The 20,126-nt window shown below is 40.9% G+C and overlaps 1 long non-coding RNA gene across 1 annotated transcript; it reads left to right on the forward strand.

Moving 5' to 3' along the window:
- Positions 1-18,065: 18,065 nt before the first annotated feature.
- LOC120109577 lies at positions 18,066-18,289 on the forward strand. The gene is made up of 2 exons (XR_005510413.1): positions 18,066-18,140; positions 18,237-18,289. It is a non-coding gene; the product is annotated as an uncharacterized LOC120109577 (long non-coding RNA).
- The last annotated feature ends 1,837 nt before the right edge of the window (positions 18,290-20,126 follow it).

The raw sequence follows: 20,126 nt of genomic DNA on the forward strand, positions 1-20,126 counted from the left end.
CATAGACACATAAACAATATGAATGAAAAAGATGCCTTTTATTTATTCAATAATAAATAGTCAAGTACAAAATTATGTCCCTAGAATCAACAATGTGTCAGCCAAATTGGCTTCTAGGGCATACATCTAACAATCACAACAGGGCACCGCCTGAGTTTTAGGTGCACTACTCAAGTTCACAAGTGTTTTCTACAATTTATTAGAGCCTGATCCATCAAATTTCAGAATATCTGCAGGTTGTCTAAAATTATCAAGAATGGTTCGCATAAAAAGAAAGAGCAATCAGTCCCAACTAAACATCCAAAGTATACAAAGTTCCAAATTAATGGAGTCAAAACCAGCCCTTACCACATGTCACTGGGGTTCAGTTCGACCAACCCTATTCATGCTTATTTTTATTTTTAAAACACATATTGATGATTTACAATAGTCCACCCTCTTAGGCTGAGATGTGAATAGATGTGGGATGGAGCTTTGGGATTCATGCAAAAAATGATGGTATGCTTTGAATCTAAGCGATAAATAATTGAAGGGATTTTATTGTTTTGAGATTAAAATAGGGGAATTGGATTATGTGGAAAAAGAGTTGAAACGAGCGGAAAGAAATTTAGGTGAACTGTGAAGAGTCAGGAATTAATGGGGAAGCACTGGGTTTTAGAGAAGAGTTCTTGGAGTCGATTTTGGAGGATGTAAAATGTGAAATGATGCAGTGTCAGTTTTAGGCTTTCCTAATTAAGCTTAACTCGACCTGCATATCTTAAGCTTAATCAGTAAAATAAATAAGTAAAACTCGAATTACCTTTAATAATTTAATTAAAATGCAATGATTGAAGGTAACACATTTTTTTAGTTGAATTTACAAAATATTTGAATTAAAATAATGATAGTGCCATGAATAAGAATATTAATTTATGCATTATTTAGCACTTATCAAGCACCCTTCATGAGTTACACACCCTTTCATCTAGGAGTGTGGATGGGATGCATCCCTTTGGAGATGTATCTCCACGCCATCTATAAAGAGCATCTCATTCCATCGTATTTATTCATTCCAACTCCACCGCATTCTCTCTCCCTTATCCCTTCTTTCTTACAAGGCTTTGGTCTTTTCTAGGATTGATTCTAGGATATTCTAATCCCAAACAAGGTAGTCTTCTTTAGGACAAAAGGATTAGAAATGATTTTAGAAAGAAGAAGAAAATTAGAAAGGAAGGAAAGCAAGCCATAGAATTCTTTGGAAGAATTCTGCATTAAGGGATCAAAGTCTTGGAGCTAAAGTCTTAAATCAAGTTTCGTGTGGATCACCATTGGAGGGTGGACACTTGGACGCCTCGTGAAGATCATCATATTGGATTAAGCGTTAGAGGTATTCTTTTATTCCCACATTTATATTTATATATTATTTGATTGTTACCATTAAGGTGATCTAGGCTATAAGGGTTTCATATTAAGGAATTTTATTAGGAAAATTTTAAAATTCCTAGCTTCCGCTACCCCTTTATGACATGCTAGAATCCTTCATGGGCTATATGAGTTCCTTCATTCTCATGATGGTATGCCAAAGCAAAGGGTTTGAAAAAAACTTTACCATGTAGTTAATGATGCTTCTTTCACCCTAAGATTCCTATTAAGTTTGATAAATAGAGCGAGAGTTGATCTATCGGAAGGAAGTGGCAACCTAGATGCTTCTCCATCATTAGCCAATCAGCGATTCTTTATTTTTCCAATGCTCACTTGAGACCGGGATATTCTCCTACCCATATATATGCAATACGTCGTAATTTTAAGACCACAATCTTCACCTTCTGCTGTTGGGGATATCCATAGCTTCAAAGAATATCCTAATTGTAGTGATCCAACCGAGAAAGTCCTCTGGCTTTAGCTTCCTTGGAACTGTTGGGAAGCTCAACTTTGATGCTAAAAGAGCCTATCACGATCTTGAAACTATCTCATCAAGTGGCAGAAATGAACCGGCTCTTGATTTAGAGCATAGTTATGGAAAATGTTGATTAAGGTGCTTAGAACATGCATTCGATGACATATCATTGTCTTCAATCTATTCTTTTAAGGTGGTGATCATGGAAAACTGCATGGTCATGCTCCAAATGTAGTTTCATTATTTGTCCTCACAATTGTTAGATCTTCATGTCTCTTAGATTGATTTTTGCAGGTGCTTTAGCGAACCCTGGCTTCAATATCGATGTAGAATACTACAAAGCCAAACCCGAACATGCTTTGATGCCAAAATAGCACATATGGTGATCTTTGTCCTTTGAGGAAGAAGATTTACCAAATAATAGAGTAGCTAGATAGGAGAAAGAAGCACCAATAAAGAGCTCTCAAAGAATAATGGCGAATAAAAACTAAAAATTTTATTCAATTCAAGATGCCTTTTACAATGTCTAAGCAACTCTACTATGGCTGTAGGAACCCTTGAACCTATCCACAAATATTTTTTTGGTTCTTTTCCATGCTGAAAGGACAAAGGAATTTTACAAATAAGAAAAAACAATTTTTTCATAATATGCTGGCATTTGATTTGTATAAATGTGGCAAGTGGTTGCAGGAATAAGAAATATGTTCCTAAAGTATGTCTCTTGGATTAGATAAGATCTTTAACTGATCTCGGATGTCGGATCCTTCCAAATTTGTCTAAATTTTATTAATATCAGCCCTATTTAATTAAATCTCCAAGATTAACTCCTTATCTATAGCAGACTTCTTATTTAGGCTTAAATTTTGATATTGAATCTCCTTTTGTTAGCCTTTGAAATACGTTGGTTCCAATACATGTCAGCTAAATCCATGACATATGCATTAATATGCCTAGTAAATAAGCTCCCGATGATATTTTATTCTTCATAGTAGCGGTCACTTTGGCTAGAGCACCATGTTTTGTTTATAAAAAAGTTTTACTGCCAATTGAATGTAATGCATATAAGATTTTTGTTCAAAGAACAATACATTCAAATTGTATAAACAAATGGAGCAAACAATAAGAGCCCAATATTCGTTCTTCAACTAACTAACAGGAAAAGAAGATAGTGATAGATAAAACAGAAGGTGAGAGAACTGCTGGACAAAAAAAGCGACTGCGGGTGATGCTATAAAAGTTCTTAATAAAACACCCATATTTTATTGGTAGGGAGAACAATATCCAAGTCTATAGCAAGATGCTTTCTCTTACAAGTAGATTGAGAGGGAAAATAGATTCTTAACAAGAACGCTTATCAAGTTGAGTCTCATGGCAATTGGGGTCAAGCCAATCATGGGGAGAGCTCGTTGGAAAGGTGGTGGCTATTTACTCTACCACCGATGTGTTCTCATAGATGTTCCATCTTTATTTTCAACAGCTTATCCCAACTACAGATAGATTGTATTTCTTCGCCTAGGTAACACTTATAGGGGCTTAAATAATTGGTGAAATAAAATCAAAATATTCTTCCTATCTCTATCTTTCCCATCAGAGAGAGAAGCTTTCCATTTTTCTGGGATCCCACACCTGGTTTGGTTGCTCCAATAAACTCATTCCTCTCCCTTCCCCTTTCCTTCTCCCCCTCCTTTCCTCCGGTTAGTACAAGCTTTTTGGCATCGTCATGTTGGACATGGTAGTTGATGTTGGATGCAAATGGCAGGGTGGTGGATGAAGAGATTGGCAATCATGTCATAGACGAGGGATTGGCTAGTTAGAGTTGGAGTAGCCCTATTAGTAAGAAAATGACAGGCAACTCTAACCTGTTAGTGAATAGTTGGAGTAGCTTGGCAGTGATAAAATGGAGGTGCAACTCTGAAGCAAGCAAGCTTTAGAGAGCAGATAGGCCAAATGTTGCATCTGGCTGGCATTGGACCGAGGCGAGCCTTTGGAGGCACAACGAGGTGGAAGACCGGAGATTTAGGAGGAGGACGAGTGGAAGAGCTTCTGAGCTGTACCTGACCGGTGCACATGCAGTGCCCTTGGTAGAGGACAATGCTGGAATCGTAAATTTGGGTGCTCCAAGAGACGGTCATGGAATCCTTGAGTTCACCCTCGGTTCCCCCTGAGATAAGCAAAGAAAAACAGCCGGCCCACCCTAGATTGGCCCCTAATCTGCTTGGCCCTTTTGGGAGGTGCTTAGCGAGATCTATTTAATGATCCTCAGTGCACCCACCTGCAGGCTTTCAAGCCCCTGTTCCTCAGCAGTCCCTTTAAGCTCCTATCAGGGGCATCTCATGTCATAGAGTTGCTAAACCCAGAAAGGATCTTCTTTTCAGTCTGTGGGCTTGCTACAAGTGCAAGGAGATGCGCCCATCTAAGGAACCCCCTATCCCAGTGAGAATCTCTTAGACCTCGGAACAAGGTTTTATCCCACTTTTGAATGGGATTTCGATCACATTTGGATACGATACCTTCCTGGTGGCGTTCCCTTCCTGGCCCAACATTTGAATGCGAGGTAGTTTCTTCCATTTTATCATGAAGCCTTGGTCCTACAAGGATGGTGCAGCACCTCACCGTCTTCAACTATAGGTTCTCTTGGAGCTTTTTGGAGTGCCTCCTCATGCATGGGATGATGAATCCAATTAGAAGGATGATTTCCGGCTTTGTAATTCTTAGACTAGGTAACCCAAAGACTTTGGGTGGCAGAGATTTATCATCCTTCGAAATTCTTTCTTTCTGTGAGTTGATTGGAGGATGTTCCTTCAATTGATCAATGTCACTTGGGGGGATGTGTTAAATGTATGCCTTAGAAGCCAATCTGGCTGACACATTGTTAATTCTAGAGGTATAATTTTGTACTTGACTATTTATTATTGAATAAATAAAAGGCATCTTTTTCATTCATATTGTTTATGTGTCTATGAATCGTCCAAGAATTAATAAGATTATGATGCATATTCTTAAGAGTGAAGAATTTGAGCGATGCATCATTGGTGATTAATTTCTGAATGCTCCTGATCAATGGATCATCACGAGGATGATGATCGATCCGATCAGTGCACACATTGATTTCCCTATGGATAAGACGAGACTCGAGTCCACAGTGTGGCGACACTGAAGTAATAGTGCAGGTGCTTGTTAAGAACAAGGGTACTGAACGTGACCAATACAAGAAGTCACTTGGATGTCTATCCACTTGTCAGTGACTTGCTTGATGTTTGTAGTAGTGTGACTGGGTCCTTTGACCTGCGGGTTGCTTCGGCTACTCACAATGAGGTTATTGTAGTTTGACTGCACATACACATGGCCTCTAGACATATGGGACATGCAGTGTAGATTGGCTACAGTAGGTTCACTGTAGGGGTAGGGTAGCACCTATATGGAATCTATCGACCTCGGTAGATAAGGAGAGATCCTATGTGATTTATAAGACTGAGTTCATAAGACCTCGGCCGGGGCAGTGATGCACAGTGGAGAAAGAGTTTTCTACTCTCGAACTTAAGTCTAATAAATCTTGACATATGACAGACGATGGGGTTTGACGAGCTTGTCCATGACCTCCGTCCTGTAGGGATCCACGATAGTAGGACTGGTATCACACGCACAACTGCACCTAGAGGTTCATCATTCCATTCTGCTGGGTAGCAACTACATGCTGCTAGGTGTCACTGTGGGAATGGTGAGACTCATTAGAGAATATTCCGATGATCGATAAACCCTGATGAGTTGAGTTTGGAACTGTTCCAACCCATTGAAAGGAGTTTTCAATGATATTGTGATAGAGATCGCAATGTATCTCACTACCAGTCAGAATAGAACCTATGGGGTCACACACACTATGAAGTATTGACCGATCCGATGGTGTGAATTGTGATTATGAATCACGAGTAATCAAATTCGATTAATAATCAGTTGAAGAAGAAACAAGGGGGAGTTGATTAATTGGACTTAAACATGAATCCTACTTGGAGTAGGATTCCTAGAGTCCTAATTTGGATTTAGGACTGGAAATCCTACTTGGAGTAGGACTGGGATTCCTACTTGGAGTAGGATTCCTACAATCCTAATTAGATTAAGATTTTGAATTCAATTTGGATTCCTACTTAGAATAGGATTCCTAGAAGTCCTAATTGGATTAGGACTTCGGATTCAAATTAGAGTCCTAATTGGATTAGGACTAAAATTAAATAAGTCCTAAATTGGATTAGGACTTCTTAAATCCAAATTAATTATTAATCCAATGAATTATGATGACTCCTAATTTGATTAGGATTGAAGGGTTCATTAGAGGTCATGGTTCAATCAATTCCTAATTGGATTAGGATTTGAAGTGCACCCAATCCTCTTTGGAAGAGGATTAAGCCACTAGGGTTAGGCCCCACGCCCCACTGATTAGATCAAGTAGGGGCGTGCATGATGAAGGGTTAGGAGGGAGGGCTTGGCCAAAATCAAAGAAAAGGAAAGAGGGGGGCGTGCGCCCTCCTCTTGGCTCCAAAAAAGGAAAATTATGAAGCTCCTAATAAGTAGGGAGCTCCATATGCCGTTATAAGGAGTCAAAGGCCCAAACCCTAGACCAACTTCTTCCTCTCCTCTTCCTTGTGCCGTGAGCCCTCTCCTCCTATTCTTTTCAGCCGCAAGCAAGGTGAAAAAGAAAGGAAGCTTGGGCGGCCCTCCTCCCTCCTCCTTTGCATCATCCAACGCAAGGGAAAGCAAAAGGGTCCAAGGTGCTTTGAATCGTTCTTCAAATTCATTCCTTCTTCTTCCTCCTCCCAAGCACAATCAAGTGTTGATCAAAAAGGAGGAGATCATCCATCAAAACCAATCTCTGCAAGGGAGCTAGCACCCCGGGAAGATGTGAAGCGTTTGGATTGGTCCTCTGCTTCGTGTGGATACCCGTAGAGGCCGGACGCTTGTGCGGCTTCAAGCAAGCCTTCTTCCAAAATCATGATCATCAGTTTGCGGTGATATCTACTCGGCACAAGGTGAAGATCTGATCTCCTAATGTAGTTAAAGTTTTTTAATTCTAATCTATCTACGAACGGTTTGTTGAACAACGTTCATAGGATGAAGCTGTGATCCCGCGCATGCCTCTTCCGCTGCCATCTGAATTTTTTTAATTTTCTGCGGCGATGGCGGGTTCCCAACAGTGGTATCGGAGCGTAGGCTTCGTTAGTTGTAAGATTTAGAATTAATTATAAACAGGCAATAAGATCTTGAAAATTGAAAGATTATGCATGCTGAAATTTTTTCTGCATGCAGATTTTTTCAAGGTTGCTGATTTTGCATGCTGATTTTTATGTGATAAATTGATGATTCCTAATTGCATTGTTAATGGGATTACAATGTTTAGAATCATGTTTAGCATGATCAGCAACCCATGTCATGAGATGATCAATTAGATTTCAGATCTGAAAAATTATATTGTTGCATGTGGTGATGATCATAGGATTCAAACCCCTTTTGGTATCAATTGTAAGACCTGCGATGTGGATCTGCAATGTCATGTAATTTTTCAGATGCTTGCATTGCATCTTATTTGATGTTTTGAGAGGCCGCGTGCCTCCTAAAAGGGGGATGTAATTTATTTTTATTTTTATTTATATCTGGTTGTCTTTCTGTGATGTGATGTACGTCACGATTAAGTCGAAGATAAGTGCATGAGATGAACGGCGATCTGAGCAGTTGATGGCAATTGGATCAAGAGTTGATCAGGGATCGAATTCAAGAAGCTCGAGGGCCCAAATTCAAGAGTTGAAGACCAACTGATCGATTGACGTGCATGTGCTCTGTAGATATGACCTAATTAGAATCCATGATCATCCACCTATTTAAAGTTTAGCTTTAATTATTGCTGCGATTATAACTGCCTTGCCGATGTATCGTTTGCATGTGATGCGAATGTGAGTGGAGGTAGATAGGTTTACATGTGATGCCAAACTAATAGACCAATTCAAATGAGACCTAAACTAAAACCTCCTCAATCCAAGTCGAGAGTTGAACCAACATGAGCGAAATCATATTTAGATTAATTGATCTAAGTTGGTGTCTAGGAAAGCATGAAGGTGGTTACCTTAATTAGGATCCCTACTCTCTGTAGTAAGGGGAGCTTCCCACCTGCCTACCTGGCCAACTTTGTTCAATTAACCTTCCTTGATGAAGAGCTCCAAGTTTACAAACCACTAAGATCCTGATTAACCAATATTAAGGTCCATAGGTCTTCCACCCGATTAGCAAGAACTGCTAAGGTTCTTTTTGATGTTGAATTTGTCTGGCTGGACACAGTGGGCCATAGTGCATACGGGAGGGACCTGGACCTCTCATAGGACCATTGAGATTGTTGTGATGGGTAAAGGTGGGTATTAGGCACAATAACTGTTAGGTGGAGGACCGCAATGACAACTTTATTTCTACCGGTTATACGGTGGGTCTGACTTAACTAAGGGAATGGGACAATTAACTTGTTTAGGTGAGGTTCTTCATGACTTAGAGACCAGGTAGCACTGCAACATGCTTGAGAATGCATTTGTACAAGAGTTGTACCACTCATTGTTTTTATGTGTTCAGCCTGATAACTTGTTATGGTGAGTGGCATGTAAATCGGGGGGACCGCATACCCATCTTAAGTACCATCCAAATCTAGTCGTTAGATAGTTTTCCGTTTTCCAACTAGGGGAGTGTGAGGGATTTCGGATGAAAATAGTGGGAGGTACATTTGTTTCTAAAAGAGCCCGTGGAACAAGGTTAGGGAGTTTCAAGTACAAAAGGTCTAACTAGAATTCTTTTACTCCTCTGCAGATTATAATGTCAGCCTCAAACCCTTTGATCTGTATTCTTGAGACCAACCGATTGACGGTACCAATTACAGAGACTGGCTTAGAAATCTCAAAATGTTTCTGAGTTACGAAAAAATAGGCTATGTGCTCGACAATGACATCCCCACATTACCAGCACGTTCCGACTACTGATCAGCGGTGCGACGCATGAAAAGTGGACAGATGATTGACATTAGGGTCAAGTGCTATATCATGGCATCCATGTCCATATGAACTACAATGCCAGCATGAGAATATGAAGACTGCTAGGGACATACTAGCACACCTGGCAAGAGTTGTATGGTGAGCAGAGTCGCACAGCTCGTTTTGAAGTGTCCAAGAGGCTCTTCAAAGAAAAGATGCGCGAGGGCAGTCTGTCCATGATCACGGTCTGAACTATGATCAAGAATCTGGAGGAGCTTGAGAAGCTCGGTTATGAACATGCACAAGGAATTGCAAGTAGATCTGATCCTTCAATTCCTTTCTGATTCATTTGGATAGTTTATAGTAAACTACCACATGAATAAGATTGAATGCACTAAGACTGAACTGTTAAACATGTTGGTAACTGCTGAGGGAGCCTTGAAAGGTTCAAGGGCAATGTCCTTGCTGCTGAGCTGACTTCTGGTTCCAAGAGAAAGTCTACTTGGGAAGAAAAGAAGCCTGCAAAGAAACAGAAGAAAGACAAGAAGCCAAAGAAGGAAGTTCAAAAGAAAAGGGCTAATGACAAAGAAAAATATTTCCACTGCAATGTCGACGGCCACTGAAAGAGGAACTGTCCTTCATTACCTCGAGAGCTTGAAGAACAAGAAGGCTGACACACCTTCAGAAGGTATAGACTTGCTCATAATTGAAACTAATCTAACAGTTTCTTCTACTTCTAGTTGGGTTATAGATTTTGGTTTCTAGTGCTCACTTGCTGCACTACTATGCAGGATCTAAAGAAAAGTAGAAGGCTGGCGGAAGATGCTCGGGTAAACCCTTCGGATTGGCAACGGGAGCAAAAGTTGCTGCTGTGGCCGTTAAGCCACCTACCATCTGCGACTACCGTCTGGTTTTAGTTTATTACTTAGAGACTACTATTATGTACCTGCTGCTAGCAGAAATTTGATTTCTATTTCATGTCTAGCACAGGAAGGTCATGTTTTTATATTTTGACAAAGACTGCTGTTCTATTTATTTCAGAAATAAAATAGTCGCACGGTTGTTTTATGTGATTGACAGTCTCTATCATTTGCATATGGATGTATCTGTAAATGTATCTTGAGCAAGAAGTGAGTGCCAAAGGATCCAAAAGATCCAGGGATGAGATAAACCAAAAATATTTGTGGCACCTCAGGCTTGGCCATATTGGAGAGGACAGAATGAACAAAATGGATAAAGATTGGGCTTCTCGGTTCATTGACTTTCGAGTCATATCCAGTTTGCGGAGTCCTTGTCTTCAAGAAAAACATGGCTAGATTGCCCTTTGTAGGACATGGGGAGAGGGACCACTGAAATACTTACCCTGGTACACACAGATGTGTGTGGCCCATTCGATGTGCAAGCCAGAGGACATTATTCGTACTTCATTACCTTTATCGATGATTATTCACGGTATGGGTACGTGTATTCTTATGAGACACAAATCTGAATCTTTTGAAAAGGTTCAAAGAGTTCAGAAATGAAGTAGAAAAACAAAACTGAAAAATCCCTTAAGGCTCTTCCAATTCAGATCGAGGAGGAGAATACCTTAGTGTGAGAATTTCGGGACTATCTCAAAGAGAATGACATAGTCTCACAATAGACTCCTCCGGGTAACACCTCAACTCAACAGGGGTGTCAGAGAGGAGAAATCGGACTCTATGGATATGTCCGGGTCCATGATGAGGTTCACTGATCTACCGATGTTTCTTCGGGGAGATGCCTTAACTTACCGCAGTATATCTACTTAATAGAGTTCCCTCTAAATCCGTTCTTACCACACCGTGATGAGATATGGCATGGTAAGAAACCAAATCTTGGTCATCGTTAAGATTTGGGGATGTCCGGCCCACGTCAAGCGACATACAGGCGGACAAGCTAGAGGCTAGGACCAGAAAGTGCTCATTTCATAGGATATCCTAAAAAGTCATTAGGATATAATTTTTACGTCTTAGAGGATCACAATGTTTTTGTGAGCCGACATGCCATCTTCTTGGAAAAATACTTTATCCTTGATAAAGGCAGTGGGAGAAAAATTGAGCTTGAAGAGAAAGTCTTTGAAAAGCAATGAGTCATGGATCCTATCGAACCCATTAATACAGAGCCAGTACACGATATTCCTCAACCACCTCGCAGATCTAGTAGATCTCCCATCCTCCCGATAGATACTTAGGTATGCTAGAAGAGGATGCTAAGTAAATGTTCCTCATGGGAGATAGGGATCACATACGGGATTCCAAAACCTACGACGAGGCGATATCTGATATCGATTCCGAGAAATGTATGAAAGCTATGAGTCAGAGTTAGACTCCATGCATTCCAACCAAGTCTGGAACTTAGTAGATCCATCAGAAGGTATTGTACCTATTGGATGCAAATAGATCTACAAAAGGAAGATAGGTTCGGATGGAAAGGTAGAGACCTATAAAGCAAGGCTAGTGGCGAAAGGGTATAGTCAGCGCGAAGGCATTGACTATCAGGAGACCTTTTCACCTGTAGCCATGCTGAAATCCATCCGAACATTGCTTGCCATTGCAGCATTTCATGATTATGAAATCTGGCAGATAGATATGAAAACTGCTTTCCTGAATGGATATCTTGATGAAGATATCTATATGGAACAACCTTTGGGTTTCACTTCTAGTGATGGAGATCACCAAGGTCTGCAAGCTGCAAAGCTCCATTTATGGACTAAAATAAGCATCTCGGAGTTGGAACACTCGTTTCAATGATGCAATCAAAATGTTTGAGTTCATCAAGAACGAAGAAGAACCGTGTGTCTATAAGAAGGTTAGTGGGAGTGCTGTCGTGTTTCTCGTACTGTACGTGGACGACATCCTCCTAATAGGAATGATATTCCCATGCTGACCTCGGTCAAGGTCTGGTTGTCAAAAGAGTTCTCCATGAAAGACCTTGGAGAAGCATCCTATATTTTGGCGATAAAAGTCTATAGAGATAGATCTAAAAGGATGCTTAGCCTATCACAGAAGATGTATATAGAGGAAGTGCTGAAAAGGTTCCAGCATGGAAAACTCTAAAAGGGGTCTCTTACCCCTAAGGCATGGAATTCATCTCTCCAAGAAGATGTGCCCAACACATCTAAAGAGATTCAACGCATGAGCAAGACCCCTTATGCATCGGCAATAGGGAGCCTCATGTATGCCATGCTATGTACACGACCTGATATAGCCCTAGCTGTGAGTGTCACAAGAAGATATCAGTCGAATCCAGGTGAAGAACATTGGACAGCTGTGAAGAATATTCTTAAGTACTTGAGAAGAACTAAAGATTTATTCTTGGTCTTTGGAGGATCATCAGAGTTAAAGGTAGAAGGGTACATAGATTCAGATTTTCATGACTGATGTCGATGATAGGAAGTCAACATCTGGATATGTGTTCTTGTGCAATGGTGGTACGGTGAATTGGAAAAGTTCTTAAACAATCGATCATTGCTGATGTCTACTATGGAAGCTGAATACATCGTCGCCACTGAAGCTGCTAAAGAAGGCTCTGGTTCAAGACAATTCATTGCACGAGTTGGACGTAATGACATCAGATAACATAACACTCTACTGCGATAATAATGGGCACCAATAGCTCTTGCTAAGGGAGCCAAGGTTTCATCAGAAGTCCAAGCCACATAGAGCGGCGCTTTCCACCTCATACGCGGACTATGTTGAGAAGAAAGTATGTCGAGGTGCAGAGAGTAGACTCCGCGGACAACGTGGCAAGACCCATTCACTAAGCAGCTGAGTCAGCAAAAGACTGAAGCCCACCTTGAGGAAGATGGACTACAGATATATGACCAATTGGCTTTATCGCAAGTGGAGATTGTTAGATGTAATGCCCTAGAAGCCAATCTGGGCAGACACATTGTTAATTCTAGGGATATAATTTTGTACTGTGACTATTTATTATTGAATAAATAAAGGGCATCTTTTTTCATTTTATATTGTTTATGTGTCTATGAATCGCTCCAAGAATTAATAAAATGATGATGCATATTCTTAAGAGTTAAGAATTTGAGCCACGCATCAGTTGGTGATTAATTTCTGAATACTCCTGATCAATGGATCATCACGAGACGGTGACGATCCGATCAGTGCACTCATTGCTTTTCTTATGGATGGGACGAGACTCGAATCCACAGTGTGGCGACACTGAAGTAATAGTACAGGTGCTTGTTAAGAACAAGGGTACTTGAGCGTGACCAATACAAGAAGTCACTTGATGTCTATCCACTCGTCAGTGACTTGCTTGATGTTGCAGTAGTGTTGACTGGTCCTTTGACCTGCGGTGCTTCGGGCTACTCACAGTGAGGTTATGTGTAGTTTGACTGCACATACACATGGCCTCAGACATATGGACCATACAGTGTAGATTGGCCTACAGTAGATTTACTGTAGGAGTAGGGTATGCACCTATATGGAATCTATCGATCTTGGTAGATAAGGAGAGATCCTATGTGATTTATAAGACTGAGTTCGTAAGATCTCGGTCGGGACAGTATGCACAGTGGAGAAAGAGTTTTCCACTCTCAAACTTAAGTCTAATAAATCTTGACAGATGACAGACGATGGGGTTTGACGAGTTGTCTATGACCTCCGTCCTGTTGGATCCACGATAGTAGGACTGTATCACACGACAATTGCACCTAGAGGTTCATCATTCTATTCTGCTGGGTAGCCACTACATGCTGTTAGGTGTCACTGGTGGATGGTGAGACTCATAGGGAATATCCCGATAATCGATAAACCCTGATGAGTTGAGTTGGAACTGTTCCAACCCATTGAAAGGAGTTTTCAATAATATTGTGATAGAGATCGCAATGTATCTCACTACCAGTCAGAATAGAACCTATGAGGTCAGACACACTAGAAGTATTGACCAATCCGATGGTTGAATTGTGATTATGAATCACGAGTAATCAATTCGATTAATAATCAGTTGAAGAAGAAACAAGGAGAGTTGATTAATTGGACTTAAACACGAATCCTTACTTAGAGTAGAATTTCTGGAGTCCTAATTGGATTAGGACTGGAAATCCTACTTGGAGTAGGACTGGGATTCCTACTTGGAGTAGGATTCCTACAATCCTAATTAGATTAGGATTTTGAATTCAATTTGGATTCCTACTTAGAATAGGATTCCTAGAAGTCCTAATTGGATTAGGACTTCGATTCAAATTAGAGTCCTAATTGGATTAGGACTAAAATTAAATAAGTACTAATTGAATTAGGACTTCTTAAGTCCAAACTAATTATTAATCCAATGAATTATAATGACTCCTAATTTGATTAGGATTGAAGGGTTCAATAGAGTCATGGTTCAATCAATTCCTAATTGGATTAGGATTTGAAGTGCACCCAATCCTCTTTGGAAGAGGATTAAGCCACCTAGGGTTAGGCCCCACGCCCCACTTGATTAGATCAAGTAGGGGCGTGCGTGATGAAGGGTTAGGAGGGAGGGCTTGGCCGAAATCAAAGAAAAAGGAAGAGGGGGGCGTGCACCCCTCCTCTTGGCTCCAAAAAGGAAAATTATGAAGCTCCTAATAAGTAGGAGCTCCATATGCCTTTATAAGGAGTCAAAGGCCAAACCCTAGACCAACTTCTTCCTCTCCTCTTCCTTGTGCCGTGAGCCCTCTTCCTCCTATTCTTTTCAGCCGCAAGCAAGGTGAAAAAGAAAGGAAGCTTGGCGGCCTCCTCCCTCCTCCTTTGCATCATCCAACGCAAGGAAAAGCAAAAGGGTGCAAGGTGCTTTGAATCTTCTTCAAACTTCATCCTTCTTCTTCCTCCTCCCAAGCACAATCAAGTGTTGATCAAAAAGGAGGAGATCAGCCATCAAAACCAATCTCTGCAAGGAAGCTAGCACCCCGGGGAGATTGAAGCGTTTGGATTGGTCCTCTGCTTCGTGTGGATATCCGTAGATGCCGGACGCTTGTGCGGCTTCAAGCGAGCCTTCTTCCAAAACCATGATCATCAGTTTGCGGTGATCATCTACCGACACAAGGTGAAGATCTGATCTTCTGAATGTAGTTAATAGTTTTAAATTCTAATCTATCTACGAACAGTTTTTGAACAACGTTCATAGGATGAACGTGTGATCCCACGCATGCCTCTTCCGCTGCCATCTAAATTTTTTTAATTTTCTGCGGCATGGGCGGATTCCCAACAGGATGCCTATTAAAAAATCCTAATTAACATCAAAGATGTGTCGCCACTTTCAGACAGTTCCCATCGTCCTGATTGGGAGGCGGATTGGCCTCCTCGTGGCCTCCTATTTCTAGGCTCTAATTTTCCTAACTTGGGCCAAGACGTGATGATTCCTCTTCTTGACATAGCAAGGAAGACCTGGTAGATGGAGGTGTGCAGCACCCTGAGAGGACCACTGCGGAAGGCCCTGCAACCCATGGCTCTTGGGACTCTCCACTCGTCGAGGAATTCCTATTTGATCCATCCTTAATTGCAATGCTGTCGTCTCTGTGACACCCTATTTTTGGGCGTGGGCTAGCTGGGTGGAAATCAACCCAGCTAGCCCCAATCCTCACTGTAAGGGAGAGCAGGGCTGCGCGACATTGCTGGATCCCTGCCCCTCTTCTTTTCTTTTTGGCGAATCTCTTTGCTGGCAAGCTCCGATTTTGGAAGGATAGCACGAGAAGATCGCGGAATCCGCAGTCGCCTCTCTCTATTTCTTCCCCTCTCTATCTGCTTGGGCTCACCGAGCCCTTCTTCCTCCTCCATCTCTCTCCCTTCTCCTCTCCCTCCCTTCCTTTCTCCCTTCCCTTCTTCCTTCCTTTACTTGGGCTCACCGTGATTGTCTTCGTGTCGCCGGATCATGGCCGCAGTGCCTCCTCGGAGATAAGGTAAGGTTCCTGTCTTCTTCTCTATCTCCCCCTCCTCCCGATCGACCCGACGATGGCCGGAATCCGGCAAAGGGTCGCCAGGATAAGAAAGAAGAAGAAAGATGGAAGACCACTTACCTAGTGGTCGTCCCACCGTGCGCCACAGTCCTCAACCGCGGCCGCCACGGGTCCTTAGCTGCGGCAGCAGCCGGTCCTCGGCCGCAACTGCCGTCAGGCGGGAGGCCGCCTTCCTCTCCCCTGTTTTCTTGGTGGGGCAGGTTCTTGCTAGGGGTGGCAAAATATGACCCGACCCGCCAACCCGACCCATGTTCGACCCGCCATAAATAGGTTTGGGTTTGGCTTAAACGGGTTTGGGTCGTAAACAGGTCGACCCATTTAACCTGTTTATTAATTGGGTCGGATACGGATTTTAGATGTTTGACCCGATTAACCCGTGTAACCTGTTTAACTATTGGGCTGATAAATAACTAAGATAAGAGCCACAATCCACAAAGCCAGGGCCGACCCAACTCCCCGCCTCAGCCCATTTTCTTGCCTCGGCCCAACTCCCGCTCGGCCCAATCTCAATGCGAGGACCACCAGCCGTCCACTGCAGCACTGGCTTCACTGCTCCACCCATCCACCGTCCGCGACTTTAGAATCAGATGGATCTTTTAATTGAGACTTCTCCGTTGTTAGGGTGAGGACTGAGGAGTGAGGACTTAGGGTTTGTGCGTCGGCGCCGCCCAAGCTCTATTCCCTCCCTCAGCGTCCCTCTCGAGTGTCTCCCCTCTCCTCTCCAGCTCTCCTCCGGAGTCTGGACTCTTCGTCTCCCAAGCCCTCTCCTCCGGACCTTCGCCTTCGCCCTCTCCTCCCCCGTGCCGACAACTTCGGCCTCCCCGTCGACGGCGGACCGCGGCGGTTCAATAGGTCTTGGGATTTTTTTGGCTCCCGTCGCCTTCCCTCTCCCTCTTCCATTCGAAGTCTTCCCGTGCGTGCGAGGTCGGATCCTCTGCTCTACCGAGGTAAGAAAGATCCATCTTTTCTTCTTCTTCCCTTAATCTTTTCCTCTTTCTTCTCAGATCTGATACGGATTCATCCCTTCCTTCGTTTATTTCTTCGATTTCTAAGTTTTTTTTTGTTGTTCTCTTTTCTATTGTGTTCTAGTTCATCGGTCGATGCAGGCTTTATAAGTGATTCATTTTGTTATAATTTTTGGTTTTATTTTCTGGGTGAAGTTGATGATTTCAGTATTATTTTTTTGTTCTTCCGGCATTGGTTCTCCTAGAACCTAGATGCTGATATCTATTTTTTTTTTCCTTTTTTGTGGGCTTTCGACTATAATATGATGTTAGGGTTTGGGGTTTACTTCATGTGGCAGAATATTTATGTTGTATGCGTGATTGCGTGGTTGTGATTTTCAGTCATTTTAGTTAATTAGAATTTGTTGCTTAGCAATGCATTCCTCTTTTGTTGCAGGAGCTTGTGACCGAGTTTCAGGGCAATCCAAAGAAGGTAATAGATGAGAAAGCCTTTTGTTTTTCTGTCATCTGGATTAAGCAGCAGTGTATTGATGCTTTGTTGGTTAGTTGTATAATAGAATCAGAACCAGTAAATGTTGTATTGAGCTTAGAATTTGTTAGTTGTATTGAGCTTGTATGCTCGGCATTTTGTGGAGGTAAAAAATGTTGATGCTTGTATGCATAAGTTTCAGAAATATATAGTACTTATCAAAACCAATTTTCTAGTAGATGTCTGCAGCAGCATTTGCCAAAGGCCTTCTTGATTTGGAGGGTCAGTTAACTCCAATTCTGGTTCGTTTTCAGTTTTTTTTTTTATATTTTTCATTGTAAATTATTGATAATAGTTTATTAGTTTTACTTTAATCTATCTTTTTCTGTCCTTTAGGATTCACTGGTTAGTAAAGACTCTTCTATGCTGGATGGACTAGAAGTGCTAGCACTGGAGATGGATGAAGAAAGGTTTGTTTTCTAATTAGATATGCTGATTAGTTGGACCAACATGTTTATCAAAGATGAAAAATCACTGATATTTGGACCATCATGTTTATCAAAGATGAAAAGTCACCTATTGATATTATCTTGCACGGTTGTTTTGCGCTGTTGCCCTGAGAGTATTGTCTTCACTGCCATCTAATGATATTAGCCATTGAATTGCTGGCACGTGCAACTGCAAAAGTGCAAATCATCCAAACTCAGAATTGTGCTGGAATCTGAAAATTAACATAGTATCTCATTTCCTATTATCTCTTTTTATTTTTTGGTGTTGGCCTAGTCTAATGAATTTGAATTCAGGCCTGGTTGTTCTTGGCTTTGGAGAGGCAGAGGAACTTGGACCTTGCTTACTTTAACAGGGGACTTGCAAAAAGGTATGCAAAAAGGACTTGGACCCTGCTTAATGAATAGGGGAGATGCAATTTGCAACAACAAAATATTATACTAATGCTTGATTATGTCTTCTACAGGCAGAGAAAATAGGGCTTGACTATATGAATGTTGAAGCACTAAAAAAATGAACCAAAAACAGGAAGCTGGTCAAAAAGCTTGCTAAAAAGTACCATGCTTTCCTAGCATCAGAAGCGATTATGTATCTTGACATTTGTTCTATGTCAAGCAGATAGTATTTTCAGGCTATTCCATATGTAAATTTGGGATGATTTGACTTGTATTCCTTGTCTTTGTAAAGATTAAATGCTTTTTGAATATTGCTTGTATTAGATGAATGAACAAATAACTTGTATTCCTTATGTTTAGCTTTTTGTAAGATTGAATCCTTTTTTAATGTCGATGATGTTGGGACAAGATTTTTGTAATATTTTCTATATTTTCTTCTTTTTTTCTTGTGCTGCTTAAATGCTTAAATCTTAATGTATAAACAGGTTGGGTCAGGTTGGGTCGGGCTAAGGCCTAAGGCTAAGAGCCTAAGAGGTGACCTATTTATTAAATAGGTTAAACAGGTTTGGTTGGGCAGGTTAAACGGGTCGGGTGGGGCAGGTTAATGGGTTGGGTTGGATAGGTTAAATAGGTCTAACAGGTTATAACATGTTCAGCTTGGGCAACAGGTTAAACAGGTCGGATCGGGTTGGGTAAACAGGTTCCTGTTTATTAAACAGGTTAAACGGATCGGATCGGGTTACCTGTTTTAAACAGGTCAGGTTTCAGGTTGTAATTTCTGACCTGTTTAATAAACACGTCGGAGTTCAGATTAATGATTTTCTGACCCGACACATGTGACCCGCCCGTTTATGACCCGACCCGACCTGATTGCCACCCCTAGTTCTTGCCCCTTGAGTTGGTGGTAAGGTGAGGGAAGAACGAGAAAATAAGAAAAAAAAGAGAGAAAAAGATAGAGAAAAATTAATTAATTAAATAATATGTCAAAAAATTGAGAGAAAGGTTTTATCTTTGTTGCAATCATTCTCTCTACTTGATTTATAGATCCTAATTTGATTTACCCATATAGAATTTAAAGCCTGTCTATTTCGGATTGCTTAGATTTAGTTTATATTTAGATTTTAAATAGTGAATAGCAAGTAATTTATTTTGTTTTAAATGGTTTTGAAACGTGCAACGATTTGCCCAATTGAACATAGTAACCTTTAGCCGAAATGCTAAGTGACTCTCGACAACCTTATTATTTTAAATTACTAATTAATTTTGATATATAATTATAAATTTATTTGACATGATTGATTGTGCATTTTTTTTAAAAATTTAGAATCAAGCATATGATTGTAAATTTCCATTTTTGGCCAAATAGCGTCTGTACTATACCTTAATTATACATAATTTACGTATAAATTATGATTATACAAAATGCATGAAAATGATATATGTGGCATGATTAACAATTTTAAAACTTTTGTAATGCTATTTTAGCATTTCCAACTTATTTATAACATATGATTTATAAAAAAATTAAAATATTTCTATGAGCTCTTAGATAGCTATGATCGTCTTCATAAATAAAGGCCATCGACATCTGGAGCTAGCATCCAAAGAAATAGCCCTCTGTCAATGGGTTAAAATGGTAACGAATATAACACTGATATATTATTGATTACGAAGATGGCCCTATTACAGGTTATGGTGACCGTTAGTATGAAAAATCTGTGAGCATTCTTTATAAAATTATGGATAAATGGTAAATATTTGATTGATCACTGAATATTTTAAATTGCACTTTCAACTTTACGAACTTGCATGATTTATATATAATCAAACACTATCTCGTTGAAGGTTCTTTGCCTTTTTCACGTATTTCTTTAGCAAAAGACTCCATTTTTTCTCTTATCCAGGTCGAAGAAAATGAAATGCACGTGGTGGTCATTATAGCGGTTCCCTTCTAGTCCTAG

Source organism: Phoenix dactylifera, unplaced genomic scaffold (genome assembly GCF_009389715.1).
Source record: "Phoenix dactylifera cultivar Barhee BC4 unplaced genomic scaffold, palm_55x_up_171113_PBpolish2nd_filt_p 002418F, whole genome shotgun sequence".
Taxonomy (NCBI): Eukaryota; Viridiplantae; Streptophyta; class Magnoliopsida; order Arecales; family Arecaceae; genus Phoenix; species Phoenix dactylifera.